This window comes from Rhinolophus sinicus, linkage group LG05 (assembly GCF_036562045.2).
Source record: "Rhinolophus sinicus isolate RSC01 linkage group LG05, ASM3656204v1, whole genome shotgun sequence".
Classification (NCBI taxonomy): Eukaryota; Metazoa; Chordata; class Mammalia; order Chiroptera; family Rhinolophidae; genus Rhinolophus; species Rhinolophus sinicus.
Genome location: NC_133755.1, coordinates 12,107,635 through 12,128,048, shown reverse-complemented (window position 1 = coordinate 12,128,048; position 20,414 = coordinate 12,107,635). Strand labels below are relative to the sequence as shown.

The window sequence follows — 20,414 nt, the reverse complement described above, 5'->3', positions numbered from 1 at the left end:
GATTTTTTTTTCCATCTTAAAGATGTCCCTCTAACATTCCTTGTAATGTTGGTTTGGTGGTGATGAACTTCTTTAGCTTTTTCTTGCCTGGAAAGCTCTTTTTCTGTCCTTTGATTTTAAATGATTGCCTTGCTGAGTAGAGTACTCTTGGTTGTATGTCCTTACTTTTCATCACATTGAATATTTTGTGTCAATCCCTTCTGGCCTGCAAAGTTTCTGTTGATAAATCAGCTGACAGTCTCATGGGAGCTCCCTTATAAGTTACTAGTTGCCTTTCTCTTGCTGCATTTAGGATTCTCTCTTTGTCAGCTGGGTGGGGAGGCATCCCAGCTGAATCAGCAGGGTGGAGCAACACAGCTCACCAGGCCAATCAGATTCAGATTTGGCCTGTGGGGGAGGGGTCAACACATTAAAGATGGAGCCCACCTGCCAGCTACATGGCAGGAGGCTGGAGAACCTGTTACCGCGAAAGTGCTGACTGTCCTTCAGTCCTTCTCTGAAGCCACACCTCTCAGATTGTGTCCTGTATGTCTCCAAAACTCCCCGAGTCACTGTCCCACCGCTGGAGCCCCAGGTGAGTGCCTGCGAGCGAGTGAGTCTGTGCGCGAGCCGTTTAAGAGGATGCCTGGGTTTCCCAGCAGCCTTCTATTCCACCCAAATGGTTGGAATCCTTACTGTTTTTCACAGCCAGATGTTTTGGGGGCTCCTCTCCCTGGCACCAGTATGCTGGGCTGGGGAAGCTGGTATGAGGCTGGGGTCCCTCGCTTCTCTGGGGGAAACCTCTGCAGCCGAGATATCCCTCCTGATTTTCAACTATCACAGAGAGGTTTGGTGCCCGTTCCACGTCTCCACCCTTCCTACCTGTCTCATCGTGGCTTCTTCTTTATATTTTTAGTTATAAGACTTTTGTTCAACTAGACTTCAGTTGGTTCTCTAGGTTGCCTGTTCTGTAATTTAGGTGTAATTTTAATGTGTCCATGGATGGATGCAGGCACAGTGTTTATCTGTTCCACCATTTTGGATCTCTCAGCTAGCATAAACTACTTTGGAGACAGGCATACACTTGTTCCAGGATTGACTAGGCCAGGCTATTTCCTAGGACTCAGGAAACTCAGTGTTTGAAAGTTGCATTGAGTTAGTATCCTGCCTGCATGCAAGTGCAGATTCTTGGAGAAGGGCCTCCAAGAAGGAGTATTTTCATGTAAAGGGCTGGGCAGGCTCTGTGTAAACTGTCAGCACCAGGAAAGGAAGAAGACCAGGAATGCTCTATATTTAGCTGGTGACAATGAGATGTCACAAGGAGTTACTCGAGGAAGAAAAGCAGGAAGCCCTGACAGTGCTGCGTTGGAGTGCAGGAAGAACCCGGAGCCTCGGGTGCTTTGGAAAATCGTATTTCAGGCCTGTTCAGGAGCAGGTGGGCAACTGGTGACATGGGCTACTAGCCGGAGATCAAAGCCATGGGGCGCCTCGGCTGGGGTGGTAGCTGGCCACTGTGCTCTGGCCTCCTGGCCACTCCATAAACCATCTCTGACAGGGTGGCATCTCTGGCAGGCGGCAGTGCACAAGGGAACACATGCGGCCATATTTCAGCCTGGACACAAGGATTGGAATGGGAGTGCGTGCGTGTCTGAGGCTGAAGTTTCGCTGAAGCTGATTTGTGGCCGTCTGAATTTATGGCAGCAGAGGACAACAGGATCGATCAACTAGACCCATATGTGCTCAGTCCCCAAGCTGGGGTCTCAGAGAGCACAGAGAGGAGGGTGAAAGGGTGGAGGCAGAGAGATTTCATTATGTTCCTGGCAATAGGTGGTGATATAGGTCCTGTCAAACAACAGTTTTTTAGAGGTGTTTTTAGGAATCTCATCGTCCTCCTCTCTCTCATTCAAAGTTTTCTGCACAGAGTTGAGTCGAAGGGACTTGTAGAAATAACTCAAAATCAAACATATTGCACACGAGGAGACTGACACCTCAAAGTCACCTCCTTGGTCTGACAGCACCACTTAACCTCATGATGGCAACTCCATGCTTTAAAGGGAGCAGGACTGTGTCCATTTGTAAGTGGGGAACTGCTTCTAGATGAGGTTAGGGAGACCCTAAAGAAGGACACAGGACCTGATTTGTGCACAGGTGGGCAGTGGCTACCCCAGAGGGACTTGCCATCCTATAGCCTCCTAGCTGCTGCCTGCCTCCTCAGAAGTTTTACCTGTCTAAAGGCATGGAGATGAGCCAGACCCCCACTGAGCCCCTGTGACTCTGAGATCCGGGGACCAGCTGGTTAATGAACATTTGTGGGGCTCTGTGAGAAGCGTAGTTCTAGATGGTTATGAATTACCCTTCCTTCCCCCAGGAAAGACAGAGTCTAAAAGGACTTCTCTAAGGGATTGGTAACATAGACTTGTTCAGACGAAGGCAGGACCTGACATCAGCTCCTTTACTGAGACCACATGCGTAGAGTCTCAAAGGGAAGTGCGTGAGGGCACAGCAGGAGATTGAAAGGGAATCGGGCAGGAAAGGGTTCTTTTGGTGGGTCACAGGTTTCAAACTTTCTTTCTCATCTCTCATCTAAGAAACAGAAGGCATGGATATTCTTGAGCATTTAATGGTCTTCCTTGATCCGCCTTGTCAGGTGGTATTTTTATGCAGAATGTGGCCTCCAGCCTATAAGAGGGGCATGTGTGTGTGTGTGTGTATGTGTGCATGTATGTGTGTACACACATGCATAAAGAAAAATGCAGTGGTAGCAAGGTGATACAAAGGAAGACGCATGATGAGGTAGAAAGGGTACCAAAATTGGAATAAGAGGGCCGTTATAGACTGAATATTTGATTCCCCATCAGTTCTTATGTTGAAACCCTTCTCCCCCAGTGCCACAGAATTAGGAGGTGGAGCCTTTGGGCGTGATTAGGATCAGATGAGGTCAGGAGGGTGGAGCCCTTATGAATGAGATTAGTGCCCTTAGAAGAGTTACCAGAAAGCTGGCTGCTCTCTACTCTCCTCCATATGAGGATACAATGAGAAGTCCCCAGTGTGCAGTATGGAAGAGGGTCCTCACCAGAACTTGACCCTGATCTCAGACTTCCAATTTTTGGAACTGTGAGAAATAAATTTCTGTTATTTATAAGTTGCCCAGTCTGTGGTGTTTGCATTAGCCTCTAGAACGAAGATAAGGGCTATGTTTTAAGCAATAGTTCTGCCACGTCCTAGCAGTGTGGTTTTGGGCATGTCACTTATCCTCTCTGAGTGTGAATTTATTCTGCTGGAAAAATGGACAATAATTCCTGCTCTGCTTACCTTCTTCGTGGGGTGGTTAGAAGGACCAAAGGAGAGGATATATGTGGCACATTGCTCCATAGACTATAAATTTTCTGAAATATTCAGAAAAAAATGACTCTGTGCTTATTTTTAAAACAAAACCAAATACCACCATGGGGCTGCTTTTATTCCCCCTCACTGATGTTGAGAATATTTCTGTCTACATGGTTCCAAAATAACATCAGCTTCCCATTTTAGTTTTGAATTTCTACCTGCCATCAAGTCTCTCAACAAAGACACCAGGTTTCTTTGTGTAGATTCCTGTTTTTTTCTCTGCCTCCCCTCCCACCCTGTGGCCTGGGAAAATGAGCCAGGAAGGGAACTTGTCCAGAAGTGCTCATGGTGGGGAAGACCTCTGGATAACGAAAGGTGGATTGTTGGCAAATTTCTTAAGATAATAGTTAATAATGGCAGGAAAAAATAATATTCAGTTAAAAAACTGGCACCAATTCTCCCCGGGAGAGAATTGTCTTTTGTTCAGCAAAATACCTTGATGACTTTTTTGAGTATAAAGGTGAGCTTTCCCCAGGATGTGGCTTAGATGGGCTAGACGACGTGATTTTCGACCTTGCTTGCACATTAGGCGCTTTGGAAAAATATGTGCGCATGTGTCCCAGCTCCAGAGCCTCTGGCGTCATTGGGCTGGGGTTGGGTCTGGGCATCGCTGTTTTAGAGTTATTTTTTTAAAAAGGAAAACTCCCCAGGAGATTCTAATGTGTAGCCAGGGTTGAGATTTCCTTGCACCAGACCCAAACAAGAGGGGCAGCGAGAATAGTGACAGAACTGGGGGGTTGGTAGCTGGATGGGAGAGGAGAGAGGGAAAATGGAGTCGATGTGGATGGTGGTGGGTGGGGACTCTTGCACAGAGATGATCAGTGAGGCATTTTTGGTGCCCAGAGGAGCCAGGGACTGTTAACAGAGGAGTCACTGGAAATTAATGTTGGTTCTTTGCTGCAGTATTATACCACCCTGTATCCTCAAATCCTTAGTGGAAGTCTATATGCCCAATCTAGTATCCATAGTAGTCTATGGGGGGAATTGCCGGAAGGTAGGCTGGCCCCAGTGATGGACACGAAGAGCCCAACACCTGCAGAAGATGAATATTGGAGAAGGGATAGAGCATTCAGCAAGAGTAGGAAATTGGAGTTAGAAGAAACCAGGGCAAACCTAAGCCCCCTAACAATCCCCTGGGATTTGGGGAAGGATGCTTGCTTTCCTACTGTTTGTGAGATAGGGATTCAAGGTAATTATAGTTAAATCTCCGTGGATGGTGCCTCAGCTGCTGGAGGACATGAAGACTTACAAACAGCTGACACTTGAGCCAGAGGATAATAAATAATTCACCACCTTCCACTCTTTCCACCTTACACACTCCATGTGTGGAATATTTTATAGCTATCACAGTTCATTCACATTCGTCTCTCTTTGAGCCTTCCAACAGGCCTGAGAGATGCGGAAGGAAGGGATTCATCAAGTTTGATTGCTGTAACTTGTGTGCAGCAAATTACAGCAGCAGTGGGACCCGAGGCATCACTAGCTCTGAACCATCACTCCTGGTTCTGACTTGGTGGGTGCTCAGACCACCATTGTAGACTCAGCTTGGTTTTCCAGCTGCTTCAGCACTGGAGGAAGACCTTCCATCTTAATGCGTGCTCTCTCGCTCTCTCTCAATTTTTAAATTTTTAAACAGGAGCCCTAGATCCAATGTGTAATCTCTTCCCTCTCTCCCATTTTTTTTAATCTCCCTCTTTCTTCTCTCTCCTTTCCCTCCTTGTTTGTTCTTCTTTTCCATTTCCCCATCTCCTCATCTGCATCCACCTACCATTTCTTTAATGTTTAGAGGGCCATGCTCCTCTCCCGTTTGATAGATCTCCCCCCCCCCCCGCCAGATTACTGTATTCACACGTGCATTCTGTATAAAAGTGTTTTCAAACCCTTCTTTATTATTTGCGCTTCTCTGTTTCTTGATCTGATTCCAGGATGAGTCAAATGTCCTTACCAGCACTCAGTGCAGACTCACCCCGGTTTCTAATCGGGAAACAGTCACCTCCCTATCTGGGAGGGACTTCCTGGCTGTGCTGGTGGACGTAACACGCTGTTGATGTAACACTCATTCTCGGCAGATAGAGAGGACTAAATATATTAACTGGTTTCAGCTGACCTTTGCTCTAGATTTAGAAGAGAGGAATGGCGACCTGTTTCTCCCACATGGAAGCAAATAGCTGAGTGTATTTTATGCCCAGGTGTTTGCCATCTAGCTTGATACAAAACCATGTCCTGGAACACTATAAGCCAATCTAATTTATAGAAATAAACTGAGTGAGAATCATTATTTTTTATTGGTACCACTTAATGTGAAGAAAATGCACATTTTCCAAAAATATGGAAAAAACGTTCCATTTGCCTTATTGGGTCCAAATGTTAGGTTTAAATTATTTTACTATGCAAACTTTCTTTCATATCTTGGCAGTAGTGATTTCCATTTTTATTCCTTTGGTATCCATAATCTTATGAGAATCAAAAACATATGCCTTGAGATCACTGGACGGCTCCTCCTCCGACATTTTCAAAATGCACGAGGAAGGTTATTGCTCTGGTAGCAAAAATAACAGGAACGCTATGAGAGAAAATTATGAGGACATCTAGGCTGAATGGGAAAGAGGTTCAAAAGGTGCATTCTGGTTTTCATGCTTTTGATTTGCAAGTCATTAAGCTGGAAGAGCCCCTGCCTCCCGCTGACTGCCACTAGGAATGTAATTTTTTTTCCTGCCCTAATAGAGGATGCTTATTCAACGACTCCAGGTTTGCAATATTGGAGAAGAATGGGGGATCTGGACCTTCCAGTGCTTCTTGAGATGGGGTGCTTGCTGCTTGAGCAGTCGGCTACAGTAGGTGGACTTCTGGCCTCTCTTTGTCTGCAGGAGGAGGTGCATTTGGCAGCGAGGGAGAAGCATCGGGCAGGTTTCAATCCCGGGAATTTCAAGCTAAAAAATCCAGTGAAGTGGTGAATGTTTTCTGTTCGCTCCTGAAAATCAATTTTCAGAGAAAAGTATTTGAGGCCAGTCAGATATTAAGACATGAAAAAGGAAGGTAAGAAGGATGTGAAAGCATCCTTCTGAGATAGGAGATCAAGGGCTCTGGCTGGCCTTGCCCCAAGGTCATAGTTGAGACATTGCATCCACAGGCTATGGTGGCTATTTGGTGCTCAGTCAGCCAAGCCTCTAATGTGTCCTGCTCCATTCTCTGCCCGCTACTTTGTATTTGCCATGCTTGTCTTCTCTGGGAAGAGAAGCCCTTGCTCAGTGTACACGGCTCTGCGCCCCAAGACTCCTCCATCCTTCAACTGGTGGTTAGTAAATGAGTATTTCATCCACAGATCATTCTTACTTGTATTTCTGCAGCGCACGTGTTATCTTTAATTTTTGGCAATGATACCTTGGAATGCTCTTTCCCCAAGTCCAATTGAAAAACTCACTCTTCTTTCAAAATTGACACAAGCATCTTATTCTTAATGAAACTCTCCTTATTTCCCCAATCCAAGCTGTCTCTTCTCTCTTTTGAGGCTCCCTGTACGTGCTGGGCATATAACAATTACTGCCCTTATTTCTCTGTATTGCACTTTTTATCTACATGTCTAAGGCCCTTCCATGTGTAAACCCCTTGGCAGTAGAAACTGCCTCAATTACCCTGACTTTTCCCACATTTCAGTACCCAGCACATAAAGGGAGCTTAGTCAATGTTTTTGCATGAATGAATGTGTGGCTCTCATTCACCTAAGCCCTGATTGGTTGCAAGGATGAATAAAAAATGTCCTTCACTCACAAATAAGCAATGTAATTGGAGTAACAGAGCTATTCGAAAATTTTTTGTATTACCTTATCAAGTAATCTTTGCTTTCTAGAGTGAGAGGGAGAGTGTACACTGTAGGTTAATAACCAAGTGGAATAGTAAAGACCCTCTTATACTCATACCTGGACTTCGTGACCTGCCTTCCACACTTACTTTGACTTGCTGACGTTGACTGGGGATGTTAATCAGATGCGCTGAATGACTGTTGCATGACCACCAGCTCATTGATCTCTGCAAATCAATATTGACTCTTTGCCAAACAAAACTTTAAAAAGGCTGAGGGGAGGCACGCTCAGCATTGGGGGTCCAGTGTCTCATTTGTTTGGTGGGGAAGGCTTTTGATGAACATGACACAGGAAGCAGATTTATGCTCATCTGTGCAGACTGGAATGATGTAAAAGTCCCACCAGGAACTCATTTCACTTCATCAGGACCTCAGCCTCCTTCTCGGAGGGCTCCCATCACAGTTCCCAGTAGCTCAGCCTCCTTGGTCCCCAGGCTTGCCTTTGCAAGTCAGATTTTCACTTATTCATGGGCGGCTCCTTCTGTAGGTTCAAGTCCTACTCAAACCATCTTCACTAGGAGATTTCAATAAGGCCTAAAGATAGAGTGGGTTTGTGCTTGGCAGGCATGGGTGGACTGCATTAGTAATCGACCGGACTGCAAGAGTGGAAAGTGCAGAGAGCTGGGAGCTAAGGGAATTCAGTGGCTGTCCTGGCCCCACCCAGTTCCCCATCATTAGCCTGTGATAAGTTGCTTAACTTTTCTGAGTCTCACTTATCTTTTTGCAACGCGGGAATAAAATGAGCATTCGTGCTTGTCTCCCAGAATTGTGATGAGGAGCAAATGAAACAAAGACTGTAAATACCTAACATGCCATGACAGTTTTGCGTCTCATTGTATCCTTGGCCTTGCTGAGGGCCTGGGACGTAGAAGGAGCTCAGATCCTCGAAGGTGATGGTCCTTTAAGAAACAGAAGAGCACCATGGTGCATATGACTCCGGTACCAATGAACTTAATTCAAATCCCAGCTCCGCCTCTTCTTAGCCGTGTAGGCTTTAAGTAAGTTACTTAAAGTGACTGTGACCCCGTCATCCTTTCTGTGGACCATAATAGCCTCTTGGTCATAGGATGGTTGTGAGGTTTAAAAGAGGTCATACCTTTAAAGCTCTGAGTGCAGTTCCTGAGGCATATAATCTTACAGTAAACGTGAGCTACTATTATACTACCGCTTAGGGACCACAATTTACCCGTAGATATAAAATAATATTCATGTGCAAGATACTTAGGGAAAATTCTATTTAAGCTATTCAGATCTGTTTGCCAGTACAGCAGCTTATGTGGGACTTTGTCAATGAACTCCAAAACATATGCTGCTGGTCCCTTCTACACAAGTCTCATATGACTCTCTCTCTCTGTCTCGCTCTCTCTGTCTCTCTCTCTTCCTCTCTCTGTCTCTCTCCTATATTTTAAGGCTCGTGTTTATTTTATCCTTTGATTCTCGTAAAGCTACCTTATTTTTCATAAACTTTTTCTTTTGGAATAATTTTAGAGTTACAGAAAACTTGCCAGGATACTATAGAGCGTTCTTGTATACGCTTCACTGAGTCCCCCTACTATTAATATCTTATGTAACAATGGTTGGTACATTTGTCAAAACTGAATTAACATTGTTCAGTTGTTACTGTTGCCTAAACTACAGACTATCTGGATTTCAGCAGTGCTTCTGGCTCATGTCCCTTTTCTTTCCAGGGCCCCACATCACACTCAGTACTCCTGTCTCTTTAGTCTCATCCCATCTGTGACAGTTTCTCAGTGTTCCCTCGTTGTCCATGACCTTGAGACAGTTTTAGGGAGTATTGGTCAAGAATTTTGTAGACTGTTCCTCACAGAGGGGTTCTCAGATGTTTTTCTTATGATTAAAGTGGGACTAGGGATTTTGGGAAGACCATCACAGAAGTGCTGAACCTACGCTTCAATGAGAAATCTCTGTCTTTGCTGCCTTTTGCTTCAATTTATCTTCCTCTCTTTTCTAATTATATTCCCCCTAAGTAGACTCACAATCTAAGGAAACTAAAGGGTAAGAAATGAATTGGGCTTGGGAGGGAAATTAGAATTTAGAAGTGAATAAAGCATCTTGCTTGCCTGAGTCTCCATCACACTTGTCACGCCATAGCCCACCACGAATGAATAACCTTCCTTACTCCACCCAGTCCCCCTGTTTGCAGGAATTTTGGAAAGGCTTTGTATTGACGTGTGGCAAAAATCGAGGGTTGCCACAGTTTTCATTTCAAGGTGCAGGTACTAACATGTCAGTGATACGTCCTGTGGGTCTTTTTCTTCTGCTCCACAGAATGCCCATGTCTGCACCTCTGCACACTCATTGGTGCCCTCTCTTTATGACCCAGCTCACATGCCACCTCTGTGGAGTTGGAGGTGGAAATCAGGGCAGAGGTACAGACCCAAAGGAAGGCACATGTGGTGAGGGATTCTGGAAAGAGATTCAGCACCTGGGCAAATGGTGAGGCCTCTTCGTAGGTATTCCCACACTTCATTTCCAGTCCCCACAGCCAGCAGAATTGTGCTGACGCTTGGTGTTCTCAACCCCACTCTTTGCCCACATACCACATGCCCACTGCTGTCTGCACTGCACCCCCACCGGAGGCTATAACGTCATGAAGGAAGAGAAGAGACAGAGGACTTGACTTTGCACACTAAATCTTTGAAACGCAAAACTTGCAGGTTGGGATTTTCATGTTTAAAATTTAGCACAGTGAGAGGATTTGGTTTCTAGAGTCAGATCTGCTTCTACTGAAATCTGTATTTCCACAGCTCACCATATTGTGATGTAATGGGAGTCACCATATCAGGGCCATGGGAGCTATTTCATGCACACATCTAACCTTCATTTAATGATGAGCTTCTTTTTGTATCGCTAAAAATTCTGCAGGCATATTATTTATTATATGGTGAATGCACTGTAAAATCTGTGTATATATTTATATATATGTATATATATATAATTATATGTATGTATATTTGCTATTCAAACTTTTTAAAAACAGCAAATGACCTTGTATATATAGAGTACTTTATGGGCAATTTAAGGAATATTTAAGAATAGTTTTGACTATGCTGATTGTCACCTTATGGTCCAACTTGGAATCCTACAACTGAGTAAGTTGGCTACAACCCCACTGCAATTCAAATCTCACTGGTTCTGCTTACTTCATAACCCGGGACCCCTTGCACTTCCCCAAGTATTTCTGAGAGATCCCAGGGAAGTCACACATGACCTCGCAGGTGGTGCTTTCGTGGCCTATGAGTGACGAACCTTCTGCGGGAGTGAGGGAGGGAGAAGACTGAGGATGGGGGGCTACACCTGCGGTCACCGGACGGCCGTGGGCATCTTTGCCAAGGGTGTTGCTTCTGGCTGTATCGCAGCTGCTAATTCTCGCAGTGTTCTCTCCCACTGCGCATCTCCCACCGTACGCCTCTTACTGCGTATAACCCGTTTCGCATTAACCCACTGCGCGTCTCTTATTGACCCCTACTGGAGCCCACGTGCCCCAAGTTTGAGGGGAAAGATCAACGTCGGCTTCAGCCTCTTTGTAGGGCTCACACCTGGATCCTTTGAGCCAGGCCTGAGCATCTGCCCTCCATTCTAAGACCCTCCTCACAGGAGCAGATCCCTCCTGCAAGCTGCTGGAGAATAAAAGGGAGGGACAGATCTGAAAGCAAAAAAGTCACCTAACCTCGAATAATGACCATCCAAAACGCAGAATTCCTTCTGGCTCAAGCTCCTGGTTTAACTGTCCCAGCTGTGGGTTCCTCTGACCTGACTGGCTTTCCCACCCCAGGCAATGCTTCTGAACTGGTAACAAATGGTCCCAAGTGCATTGCATGAGATTTGGTAAGTAATTTAACCTCAAAACGAAATGTTTATGGAAGAATACAATATTATTAAAATAATTTAAGCCTAGTATATAAAACTCTAAAAAAAGCTCAGCTAATGGTTATTAATCTAAAAATCACATTTCTTAATTTTGAAGATAGTTAAAAGAAGGTAGGAAACCCACAAAGACAGTTGACAAATAATTTCAAACTGAATATTTAATTTTCATATGGTTTAGGACGAAACACTCAGCACTTTGGAGGTTTGTGAATGTTAAAATTCGTCAGACCACATGGTTTCTTGAGTTGCAAAATCTTGACTGGGGACTTGTGAAGGATGTCTTCAGCAGCAAATATTTGTTGGGTGGTGGGGGGGAAAGCCTTGTTTTAAACATAAGACAGAAAGTGAAACTGATATTCTTCATGCATTTCTTTGAGTTACAGCCTGGTCTGGCATTCATTTAAACTAAATATTGCTGCGGGTCCGCCTCCGCTGTGGCACGACAAATCAGAAAGGGCCCAAGAATAATTCATACACGGCAAGCATTCAAAGCTGCTTGATGTGGATTCAGGGAGAACATCCTGGAGAACATCCCCAAATTATGTGTTCTGTGTTCAAAGAAACCGCAAGTTTTCTTCTCCTTTCCCCCAGCCCCATTTCACCAGAGGCAGCGTGCTAAGATGATACAGGAGTCAGCCTCTGAGAGTCCAGTCTCAGCTTCCTCACTTGATAACTGTGAGATCCAGGACGCGTTTAGTTTGGTTTCCAAATGTCTGTTTCATCATTTGTACAATAGGGCAAATTATATCCACCTTTCAAAGTGCTTGTGAATATTAGCAACAATATCCACTGGGAAAGCCTCCAGTACTGCTGCTGGAAGGAGGAAGGTACTTCATAGGCCTCCTTTAATTGCTGTGCTACTAATGCTGCCTGTTCGTTGTTTGTGTAGTTGGGCTATAAAGAAACAGAAGAACCTTCTAGAGCTTATCATGGAAGCCAAACCCTTGCGCTTTCCGCTGAATTATTCCCACTGATAATGACTGAATGGCTCTGAGAAAAATCTTAGAGCATTAGGGGAACATGATGCCCTTGGTCTTGCATCTCAGAACTTGGGGAGGAGAAAATAATGGGTGGGTAGAGGAGGATGTTGACTTCAGCAGGGAGAAGATGGAAGGGAGAGAAAGAGTTCTTTGATTCTCTCCCAACTCCCTTCTTTCGCCATAAAGACTCACACTGTCTCCCATTCTGCCCCAAGTGGGCAGTTCTGTTCCATGTATGTGTTTTGCCTGCCTGTTCAAGCTGAGTGGGCTGCAGCGAAGCACAGGGTCTTACATGTTAGTGTCACCGCAAAGGCCTGATACATGGGAAGAGTTTAACATCTACCCACATAGTGCAGGCTGAGCTGTGGGGATGGATTTGGAGAAGGCTTGATCAGAGCATAGGAGAATTATCAGAGCTTGGTTATGGAAAAGTCCCCATTGGAGGAGAAAGGAAGGCACTGGATGAGCTTCTTGGGACCATTGAGGTTTTAGGAGTGGTTTGCGGACAGCCCAAGCTTCTAGCACAGACCAAAACACTCTGCAATTTGTAGGTTTGTGAAGGTTAAAATTCGTCAGACCACAAGTTTTCTTGAGTTGCAAAATCATGACAGAAGGCTTATGAAGGACATTTTTAGCAACAAATATTTGTTGGGGAAAAAAACCTTCTTTTACACATCAGACAGAAAGTGAAACTGACATTCTTCATGCATTTCTTTGAGTTACAGCCTCGTCTGGCGGACTGCAGGGAGGACAGCACTGGAGGTCCATTAGAAAGGTTTCACCATTAGAAAGGTAGATTTTTCTTTCAATGCTTCACCTTCACCTCTAATGCTTTGCAGGATCTCTGCGTTCATGGACCATCGTTCTGCGGCTGGATGCTCCACACCAGGAGCTCTGAGGTCTCGCTCTAGATAAGTGATTCAATCCTCAGACTTGCATTTAATTTATTCTACCCTCTAGTGACTTCAGTCACTGTCTGACCTCCTGACATGCCCCGTCCATCCACCCTGATCCTTCCTCACGACTCCTGCCTTCCTCATGGCCTCGATTCCCTCCTGACCAAGCTCTGGTTCCTTGACCAGCACCACATCCACTCCCTTGCAAAGTTCTTACCTCCTTTCCCCCTTTCCCTCTATATCACACTTGCTCAGAAATTCCCAACTTGGTTAAACCCATCTGTCCACTTACACTGAGTCGTATGTGAACATCTGGACACTGCTGCAGAAAAAAAAATCACATCATAGCTGTGTTGATTGTACTCTCTTTAAATTAACGTCCACAAATCTCAAATTTCATGCCTTCTCTCACCTCTGAACATCTCCCAAAGAGCCCCACTGACAAACTTGCCTCCTGTCATACAGAGAAAATACATGTGCTACCACTCCTATAAAAAGCCAAACCTTTCTGCTGTGCTCTGGAGAAGCTGGATAAATGGCATGTTACCTTTAGTAATGGATGGATTAAAATAGTCCCGATTCCACATTTAAGTCTAAATCGAAAGAGCTCTAATCCTCACTCCCTTTCCAAACTTTGTCAATCAGGAATTAAGTCTCCTCAAATCACGTCGATTTTTCTCAGCAACATTCTCCAGTGACATCTGACCAGTTCTTTTCTTTCATTCCTTGACTGTTGCCTTCAGAACCATCTGAGGGTGGTTTGTGGCTGCCAGCACTGATACTGACGAAGGTGAGGACACCAATTTCTGTTTCAGAGATGACCTTGCCAGTCTCTTAAGATCACTAATCTTTGGGGTTAAAGCACTTCTGATTCTCCACAGGAGTGGGAAGGACCCCGCCCCCACCCTCCCCACCCTGTGTCTCTGAAATCTGGAGGCATAAATTGTTGTCCATCCCACCCACTTCTGGGTCACTGCTCATTACTAACTCACAGTTGCCCTCCCTCCTCCATAAAGTTCTCAGAGCTTTTATTCCTCCTCCCAGAAAAGAGTAAGCATGGAATTAATTAGCTTTTTGGTACTGTTGTGTGAAAACAAAAAAAAATCAGAGGGCATTTTGCCAGACATAATATCCACTCCCCCAATGATGGATGATAAAAGTCTGCTGGACCCGGGTGAAATTTCCATTGTTTCTCTGAGTGTCATCCTTATGGGATTGTCATACATGAGAATCACAGCCCCTGACACTCCCAGGGAGAGGGCTGGGGCTCCGTTCCTCATCTGTCAAACAAAAGGGTTGGACTAGAGGATTTTTAAGAGTACTTCTAGTTCTGTGGTTTTAATAAACATCTTGAATGATACCATGCATAACAATCTTTTAAAGTATTTTAGGGTCCCTGGATAGAAAATCTTAAGTATGCCAGAGTTCCCTGAATTTGAGTCTTTAATGGCCCATTGGTTTCCTAGTACAAAAGCCAACCTATGAAATATCACAACATGTATGTTCTAATGTGGCACAGCTGCACAACTGAGTCAGGAGGCAATGTCTTCCCCATGGCTGTCCAGTGGTAACAGGAGAGTTCAAGGTTGGGGTGGTGTAGGTGGGTGATTTCTCCCACAAATAATGATAAGGAAAGCAAACTTAGGTGCTGATACTAATTGTAGATACTAAGGGTGTGGCCTTGGGCACACCTCTCTAAGACTTGGTTCCTTCTTTTGTAAAATGGGAATTAAAATAATTCTTACCTCTTTGGTTGTTTTGAGGATTGAATGAGGATAGGATATGTAAAGATTTTAGCACATGAAAAATACTTCACATGCTATTAGCAATAATTATAAAGTGTATTATTATTATTACTGTTGAATATCAAGATGAGAGATTAAAGGAGGGTTTCTTAAAGGCTGATAATAGATTGTGGGGTCTAGAGGTCTTTCTTGGTACGTCTTCTATCCGGGTATATAGAGAGCTACTTCTGCTTGCTAAGTTTTTAACCTCATAGCGTACATCCTCTAGACTCAAAGGTTCTCTTCTTTGTCTCAAAATCAGCCCCCTAGAAGACCTCATCTTCATGGTTTCTGTTGCTGGGGTAACAGGAAACCAAAGATGCTGGCTCCGGTTCCCTGGGAAAGGCAGTGCAGAATGCACCACTGACCTCACACTATAGCACACAAGCGTTTTTTCTTCCCCTCAAGATGACAGAGGGGATTTCCCTCATAAACTTAAATCCAAGCTTGGTTTGGTTTTTAACTTCTTCCCGGGTCCTGATTCCCATATCTCTTGGCAGCTTGAACAATTGAAGTGCTTACCCAGCATTCCAGCACATTGTCCAATAATAGTGCTGGCTCTTAAACTTTTGGGTTCTGACAGAATTGTGTAAGTCCTGAGGGCCCAGAGCTGCTAAAACCCTCGTCCGTAGCGTTCTTGGCTTTCTGATTGAGAATTATCATAGTGACTTTGTGGGAGTAAAAAGAGTACTGGACTTGACCTTGGGAGATTTGGATTTAAATCTCAGCTCTGACATTCTGTAGTAACCATGGAACTGTGGGCAGAAAGAGTCACCTTCCTGAGCCTCAGTTTCCGATTAGTGAAATGAGGGTGATAATCAGATCTAAGGTGACAGAGAACTCCATTTGCCAGTGCAAATACCCCGGTAAACTTCTAAGTAAAAATGAAGTTATACAATGTTATTTCTAGTATGATCCCACTTTTAGAAAAGGAGAATACACATGCACAGAACAAAGATTGAAAAGGCTATTCACCAAAATGTTTATGGGGTTATCTCTGGGTAATAAAATGGCAAGTGATTTGTAATTATTTTCTTTGAGGATTATTGTTTTTGTAATCAGAAAAAAATGCAAAAGCATAATGAAAGGTGTTTCCTTTCTAAAAAACTGCTTTTCCCTTTAAAGTGTTTGCAATTTATTGGGGAAAGATGCATAAATCTCCGCAGGGCACTCTGGGATGGGCCGGATGAATGGCACTAGCCGGGCTACTGGGGTCAAACTTTCGTGAGTCACTGCAGGCTGAAGGGTGAGGAGGTCTCTAGCCAGGAAATGAAATGTAACTCAGTCTTAAGATGACAGAAACAACCCAGACACTCCTCAAGATTTCAGGCAGGTGTTTAGGTAACTCACCAGCATCAATTGCTCAACATTCCAAAATGGTAGGGGCCCAAACCAATAAATCATCCTGAAGCATCTCTAATGTGCCTAGTCCTGTACCAGGCACTGTGAAAACTTCATCCTAGTCTCTTTGAGTTTATGTTTTTTAAATAAACAAGAGAACATTCAAATTAAGAATTTGACAAATATGAAATACATCCAGAAAAGAGCAGCTTTTACATTCAGGCCATCCATGTATGCCCCCTTACACGTGTATTTATACATTCATAGACATATTTCTGATTTTCTTCCTTGTCTGTTGCTACAAATTTGTGGTCACCTTTTGTATTCTCGCTACTGTTCTCTGTATTTTGAGCAGAGAGGGCATGGGGGCTGCCAGGTAACTGTGCCACATTGATACGCTGGAGCTTCTCTTTTGTGATGCTGAGTGTTATTAATATGTCTGAACATTGTTCTCTGACAGAGGTCACGTTCAATCCCAGGCAGAAAGACTACTGAAGTTTCTCCTTGTCCACTGAGAGTTTAATAGTTAGTGTGAGAGGGGACTGAAGCCACAGGCGCATGGCCATCTGCATGGGAATCTCACTTCTGCTCAGGAGCAAAATGACAGTCTGCTGTCTGGAAGTCTAGAGCCGGCGGCTTGAGCAAATCCCTGTCCAACAGGTTTGTGAGTCCTGGGTCCAGCTCCTGCTGTACGCAGCAGGCTGTGAGGACAGCCTGAGCGTCAGAGCTGGAAGAGTCCTCTTCCTCACCAGCTACTTGGTCACTTCTTCGCATCTCTAGTTCATGTTCTGATCAAGGCTGGGAGGGGACAGAGGCAATGTGACACTCCACCCGCTCCATTGCTCCTGGCCGGCGATGGTGTACACAGGAAATCTCTTGTTTCTATTCCTGCCTCCACAACCCCCTGCACAGTTGCCTCAAGGATTCAGTTTGGTGTGTGGCTGGTGTAGACTTTTCTCATAACACTGGTTTCATCGTTTCAGAAGGAAATTGAGTGATGAGGGGATTCAGACGACGTAGTATCTTGGACGTATACTTGACATTATGTCTTAAGTATCTCTGCACGCCTTATAGGATGCAGGATAGGACAGGGTATGAAACAGCTGTTCAATTCTTATTTGGTCAGTTGAAAACCCAGGTGATTGTACAATTTGAAAACAAAAAGCTTAATTTCTCTTTGCAACCAATAGATGCACGTGCTCAGTGTGTAGCCAGTTCTGTGGTGCTTCTCTGAAGCGCCAGCCCTTTCTGTGATGTTCTCTTCTTTGTCAGGATCCTTCCAGTTGCAAGCGACAGGCACCCGGGAGAATTTGTTCACTCTTGGGATTAGAAAATCCAGAGGTGAAACAGGCCACAGGCACAACTGGTCTGGGACCAAGACAGCCACCAGGGCCCTCTCTTCAATTTCTTGACTCTCCTTTCTGCCTGGGCTGGCCTCATACTTTCCTGCTGTCAGAGGTAGTAAAGCACAGTGGTTAAGACCATAGCTCTGGAGCCAGCCTAGAGCAAGTGAATTGACCTCTCTGGACCTCAGTTTCAAACACCATGATAACAATGGGAATCCTCTCATCGGTTGTTGTGAGGTTTACGTTTGCAATGTATGCAGACCTTTAGGGCAGTGCGTGGCACACAGTACAGATTGGGGACAAGGATGTGGCCTTAGATGGTTGCAGACTTACGTCATCCCAGCCTGGAGAGAAGTTTCTGTTTATCAGCATCCATGTACACAGCACTCCTGGGCAACTCTCATTTACCCTGCTTGGTTCACATGCCCAGACCTTGAACCCATTGCCATGGCTAGGGTTCACGGTTACTGTGATTGACAGGTCCACCCTAATTACAAGGCTGTGGGACCAGCAGTTTTCCAAAGAGATGGGAGACATTTACTGTTCACTCATCCATTTACTTAGTGGCCGTTTATTGTCGTTTATGGGCCAGGCACAGTTCTAAGCCTTGGGGTTATAGCAGTAGCCAAGACAGAAGAATTCTCTGTCCTCATGGAGCTTATATCCTACTAATAGCAGAAGATAATGAAACAAAATATTGGCTGTGGCAAGTGCTATATTTAATATAAAATAAGGAGATGTCTGAGAGGGTGACCAGAGATGGTCAGAAACAGCATCGTCAAACAGACCACCTTGAAGCTGAGACCTAAATGCCAAGATAGAGTCAACCATGAATAAATGATGGGGCAAGAGCCTTCCAGGTGGACAGAGCACCTGGTGTGTCAGCCTCAAGGCAGAAACGAGCTCTGTGTGTTTGAGGAAGAAATGTGGCTTGAGCTTGCTAAGGTGAGGGAGAGAGGGACACAGCCAAGTTGCATGGGGAGTGCAGTCAGGGAGAACTCGCTGCTCTTTTAAGAAACGGATGTTGTCCAAAGGTCATTCTGGCTGCTGTGAAGGGAATAGACTATCGGGAGGTAAGAGTGGAAGCAGGAGAGCAGTCAGGAGGCTGCGCCAGTGTCCGGGTGAGAGATGATGGTGGCGTGGACCAGCGGGCGAGTGACGACGGGTCTGGATAAGACTGGAAGCAGGGCAGGCAGCACTGGAGATGGATTGGACGTGGGGAAGGAAATCACGCATGACAACGGGACTTATGTTTTGAGCAGAGTGGACAGTTAACAAGAAAGGGAAGACTGGAGGAGGGGAAGGGTGGAAAATCCAGTTTTCTGTGTTGGATTCCCCAAGTTTACTATTCCTAGGAGAAAATCAGGTGAAGTGTCAAATAGACACATGTGTCCAGAATTCAGGGGAGAGGGCAGGGCTGGGAATAGAGTCGACAGCAGACAGATGTTATTAAAACCAAGGGCAGGATGAGATCACTTAGGGAATGAGTAAAGATGGAGAGGAGAAAGTGGTGCCAGGATAGATAGAACTCAGAAGGAGGAAGGAAGGAATGCTGGGTAAAAGATTACAAAATACTTGTCCATTCCCTTTTCTGAGTAAGGGAAGGCATGTTTGGTGCAAAATTATTCATGAAGGGCTTGGCCAAAAAGAGAGGAGGAAGATTCCCTTTGGTCCTCATGGTGGCTTACCTTCACCAGGCTACCTGAATGTTCCTGGAGCTGCACCATTCAGAGTTGAACAATCCTGCCCTTAAGATTCTCATTTTATTAGTTAGTTGATTTTTGCTCCAACTCTTTTGGGGCATTTTATTTTTGTTAAGCTTGCCACGGTTTTGCATCTTTTAGGAGTTATTTAAAATTTATGAGTTCTGGATTTGCATACTGTTCTCACGAGGGGTCTTTCGGAGGTCCTGCCTCCACAGAGGAGGTTGGGGGGGGTGCAAGGAGGAGATTACTGGGATTGTGCCCTGTCATTTCAACAGCACAGTTGTGTATTTTGCTATTTTATACAGCGATCTGTGTAGGACTATGTTGAGAGTCATTTGAAGGTAGAATTCTATACCACAGAAGTATGAAAGCTGAAATGGTAGAATATTAGCATGTTGAAGGCAGAGAAAATGTCTCATGTGCTTTCTGTTTCCTCTACAGGGCTGAGACCCTGCTCGGCACTCAGCAGAGTCTTGGTAAACTCTCCATATGTTTTTGTTGAATTGGAGTCATAACGGAAGTCTGCAGGCTTGACGGGTAGCAGCCCCGCTACAGAGGCTGTGTTCAGCAGGGGTGCAGCTTCTTAGTCTCTAATTGTACATCAGAGGTGATTGCTGTGGCTGCAAGAACTTCCTATGCAACGTGGAAACAATTACAATAAAATGCAGTTGGAGATTCCAGTAATCTCCTTGGAGTAGACAAATAAACTTTGAAATCATTTACAAATGATGCACCAAGTCTGTGTGGCATCTGCTCATTGTAGGGGGAAGATGGGTTTCTTCCAAGAGGCTTTTCGTGTGATGACATTGCTGCTTTCACGCGACAAGGAAAGAAAACAGGAGGAGCTTGCCCACTGACCCTGCCTCAGACCCGGGCTCTGGGCATCTGCGATGTGTGGGAGGATGCTGAGAGCTGGTCCTCCCGCCCAGCGCCGCCTCTCACTCCTTGGAAGCTGTTCTGGTGTGAGATGGGGCTCTGAGTGTTGGCCACCACTCAGATCCTGGGAGGATGTTTTCTCAGCTTTGCCTTTGCGAGGCTGGGATGGGGGTTGGGGGGGCTGCCTCTGACAGGCTTTGATGACAAGCCAAGAAGCTCGGAGAGCCTGTCCCAGACACACTCTCCTGGGATGGCCTTAGGCTTGGGTCCCCATGCCAAGGAGGAGGCGGCTCAGAGTGGCCACATTGTATGTGAGAGCGCATTCCCGAAGGCCTTGCCTAATTCAAATCTTACCTAATTCCAGACTAA

The 20,414-nt window shown here is 45.1% G+C and overlaps 1 long non-coding RNA gene across 1 annotated transcript in view; it reads left to right on the top strand.

Annotated features, from left to right (window-relative positions):
* LOC109455986 (uncharacterized) overlaps positions 1–20,148 on the top strand; it is a 151,701-nt gene extending 131,553 nt beyond the window's left edge. The window contains exon 5 of the long non-coding RNA XR_012496258.1: positions 19,611–20,148. This is a non-coding gene — a long non-coding RNA (uncharacterized LOC109455986). The remainder of the gene's footprint in view (positions 1–19,610) is intronic.
* The last annotated feature ends 266 nt before the right edge of the window (positions 20,149–20,414 follow it).